General features: G+C 38.1%; 1 long non-coding RNA gene across 1 annotated transcript; it reads right to left on the bottom strand.

The window, feature by feature from the left end:
- Window positions 1–660: 660 nt before the first annotated feature.
- Window positions 661–3,788, bottom strand: LOC145219020 (uncharacterized). The gene is made up of 4 exons (XR_013857802.1): window positions 1,396–3,788; window positions 1,177–1,269; window positions 900–966; window positions 661–765 (listed from the first exon to the last, which is right to left on the bottom strand). It is a non-coding gene; the product is annotated as an uncharacterized LOC145219020 (long non-coding RNA).
- Between the last annotated feature and the right edge of the window lie 402 nt (window positions 3,789–4,190).

Genomic DNA, 4,190 nt, shown 5'->3' with positions numbered 1-4,190 from the left:
ATATGGATCGCAACTGGACCAGTGAACAGATTCATCGAGGTAGCACTTGAAAATGCAATGATGAAACTTAGGATAAAATAAGTCGTAACCATGAATCGCTGTCAAGTTGTGAAAAGTTTGACATCCAAAACAAGAAATGGATGTATAGCAATGCATTTGTGCTTTAATGTGCATCAAACCTTTACTGGCGCTATTTAAACGCTTGTAATTATTTTCGTTTTAAGTTAGCCGCCTCATACCGCCACTATCATAAAACCTTTTTTTAGCCGTCTTGTCACTGTAATTATTTTCGCCCCGGGTTAAAACAACACGTTTACTTGCTGAAAACTTTTTCGTGTGTCGTGTTTTGTTTAAGTATATATTTTCTGTAACGTTCGTTTTTAATAAATATTCTTGTACGCTCTTACGGTGTTGGTTTGTCATAGTAGTAAGAACGCACTATTTTCGTTTTTTTACATCTGATTTGATCACGCAGTAAGCCTTCTGAAACTAATTTGCATAGTTCGTGTTGTGCTAATCTAAACTGTGAAACACAACAGCATTCTGTTAGTTCATCTATCGGTAACTACAAATTTACTTTCATTTTGACATTTAATCCGTGTTTTGTTCACAAACGTTCCAAACGATAAGAACTACACAATGACTATTCATTTTGCAGTCTTGAGGGCAGAATTGGACGAGCTCGGGCAAAAACTTGCAATGGTGATTTCACAGATCTTGGGCAGTAAAATTTGAAGCAATACGTGCAAATTCCTCTAATTCCACCTAAAAACATAACATTATTTCAGATTTGAGTCTGTTAAATAAAATCAGCCATCCTATCATTGTAAAAGTTAAATTTTGTGAATTCTGAATTTCTATCTTTGAAACTCCAGCAAACAAAACAAAGAGGTTGTTACCTTCTAAATTACACCAAAAATGTGCTAAATGTGAAACCAGATCGTCTGTAGTTGGCATCGTCAGTTTCTGTCAAAAACAAGAAACTGCAATGAAATATTAATCAAACAGCAGTGCGCTCGAGCTATAAACTGTCTATATAAAACAAGCATTCCGAGTTTATGTCGACTGATTTTGTACTTTAGAACCTTCTTCCATATTCAGCTTTAAAATTTGACAATAGAGCCTGTCACAGGGTCAGATACTGCTTATTTTGTTGATTCTCACAAGCGTGATTACCATTGCTGAAACGCGTGCAGTCTTTGTACTTGTAATTATTCCCTTGATTGTCTTTTTTGCAGAAAACTTGACAAAAATAGCGATTCAAGTTGCCTGGAATAACAAAATTACCGTGACCAAAATAAATTTTTAGGTTATTATGATTTGCATGTACACGCAAAGCTATAAAATTACGAATAAAACTCTTTCCTACAAAACAATACATTTATATCTTCTTACCCAATGATTCCGATTCGTCAACGAGGGCTAGCATTGCAATCAAAGTAAAGACTAGTGCAAGCTTCATTGGGAAGTTTTCAGTTAGATGTGTTCAACGTCAAACTATAAGTTCGATTTTTGCATTTTCTAGATATACAGCAAAAAATGCCATTAAAACATCTCACGGCAAAACGATTACGTCACGACTGACATTTCGTAAATGCTAAACTCGGGACAAATAAGGACTTCAAACACCAACTAAGTTTCAGCGGTGTGAAAAGTTTAGGTCTGAAAAACGGTAACTGCCTTAAAAGGCTAGCGAAGGCAGACCTCTTCTATCTGTCCTCTTTCACCACACTCGCATGGTGTACCACGACAATTCTTGTACGATTTTCTTGTGCCTGGGGTGATCGTTGTCATATTCAGCCACATTACGTGGAGAACATCTGTTTCGTAAAAAAGGATCCCACAAAAAAAGTTTACAAATACTATGACGCGATTTTATTATTTTGTGACACACTTGGTAACTGTGGGCGTTTAAATGCAATAATGTCTGGCAAATTACGAGAAGATTGTGGTAAATTAATACGGGACAAGTGCACAGGTTAATAATAGTTTGTCACGAAAACCCGAATTTTAGATTTAAAAAAAATGAGTTTTATAAGTCTCATTCGGGTGACACTAAAACGCTGAATATTACGGGACGTCGCGGAAACCGCTAAATATCGGGTAAATTGCTGACGGTTAGTAGTGCTATTATGGTTGGGTTGAGGTTGTATAATAGTATATGAATAAAAAATGTCCCTGCCTAAAACTTATTTAGATATTTCCTGACATTCGGCAGACGTTTCGGCCGCGGAATGTTTCACTCCAACCTTAATAGCACTAACCGTCAGCAATTTAACCCGATATTCAGCGGTTTTCACGACTTCCCGCCATCTGCCACAACGTCCTGCAATATTTAGCGTTTTAGTGTAACCCTCACGTTATGTTACCTGTCACTTGCCGGTAAAGACAATGTGAGAAATTCAAAAAAATCCGCTTGTTCGCTGTGACGTTAATTGTAAAACGGATCGTGCAGAAACATGGATAAAACGGGCCTGAAGTTGGTCCGATGCGCTTATAAAACTTGATCTGGATTCGTTTGGTTCTAAACCCGTAAAAAATAATGATGTATATTTTTTTTAACTCGGGGTACTTTATAAACATATGACAACTATTCCAGGCGCGACTTTAAAATGTACTTGGTTTAAGCTTGAAGCCATAATGCGCAACATTCAATTCGCCTCTGGCTACCTTGGCGGTTTTAATAGTGGTACTAATGTTTTTTGAAGCACCGGCAAAATACATTTGTTTTTTACTACAATGACACAACTCAAGGAAGTTTAAGTTCAAGGCTGTGTGCGGTTACAAAGACTGATTTGACAAAATTATGAGGGAAAACTACTGTAAGGAGAAACCATCTTTTTCAGCAGCCTGTAAAATTGCTTTAGATCAGTCAGATTCTTTTCCAAAAGGACCCAAGAATATAGGTGTATGTGCGGCTGTGTCCAATGAACAGTCTGCATCAAATCAAACTACGTTGCTAAAGCTGATTGGAGAATTGCGTCTTGAGCTTGAAAACCTCAAACAACAGGTTGATTCTATTGTCAGTAGGAACCGCACAATGTGGCAAGCCAGGTCATATTCGGGCAAGTTGCCGGGTAAGGCATTATACCAGTCAAGTTACTTATTTCCACAGATCGCGTACTTATGGGCCAATTTCTAATCGACCTAGTTTCTCACCAGACGTGTACCGAATTGACACGTTGTCACAACTACGTCGCTATTCTGTGATTAGTCTAAATTTCCACCCAGTGTATGACCTAATTGACACTGGCGCTGAAGTGACGGTGATTTCGCGTTCCTTGTTTAATCACTTGTCTGGTTGCATGTAGTCATCTTGCTCAAGTATGTTCACAATTGTGGAGGCAATGGTAAACCGATCCTCCTGGATGGGGTAACAACTCTTCGAGTGGGTTGAAGCAAAGAAATGGATTTTTACTGCCTTTGATCCCCCTACTGCAGATCAAAGGCAGTAAAATTTGGTACCGTACTCGTAGTCACAGATCCTGTAGTTGTACTGCTGGACATTTTGTGCAAAGTTTCCATAAATCTATTCATCGTGGCGTTGAGATTGCTGTTCCATAAGAACTTTCTGTTGTTCAAGTTGTTGCCTCAGAATTTCGACAAGTTCCTTCGTTGTCATCGTGTGATACTTCAGTTCAAGGAAAACAGCATAAACAAATTGCTTAAAATTTGGTCACTCAGATCGATCCGTAATCCTCGTCGCCAATCTGTTGTATTCGCCACTCACGCGGCCACGCCGTAATTCGAATAAAGTAAAAAGGTCACACATAGTGAAATGTGGTGAAACGCAATCATGCGTAAAACAATATATATGACGCTAACGTTACGGTTACAGCATAGATAACTTAATTCACTAGATGCGCAACTCGTCTGCCGACTAAATATTTAAAAAAATCTCTCGGGTGAATTACTACATAGAACAAGATGTAACTTTTAATGTGTAGTTATGTTATGTTGATGTATTTTTTAAACATTTTTATTTTAACAAATCTAATTTAATTACCATGAATGCGAATATATTGGTTTTGCCTTCCTTCAGACGTTGTTGTTAGTTTGCAAGCCGGTTGTTAGTTTGCAATTCCACAACAAGGGATCGCATTTACCATGGAATTGCAAACTAACAACCGGCTTCCCTTTCTGGATGTGGAGGTATTACAGGCAACAGACGGGAGACTTTCCACGCAAGT

Source organism: Phallusia mammillata, chromosome 3, assembly GCF_965637545.1.
Source record: "Phallusia mammillata chromosome 3, kaPhaMamm4.hap1.1, whole genome shotgun sequence".
Taxonomy (NCBI): domain Eukaryota; kingdom Metazoa; phylum Chordata; class Ascidiacea; order Phlebobranchia; family Ascidiidae; genus Phallusia; species Phallusia mammillata.
Note: the sequence above shows the minus strand (reverse complement) of the source record. Positions and strands in the feature narration are given on the sequence as shown.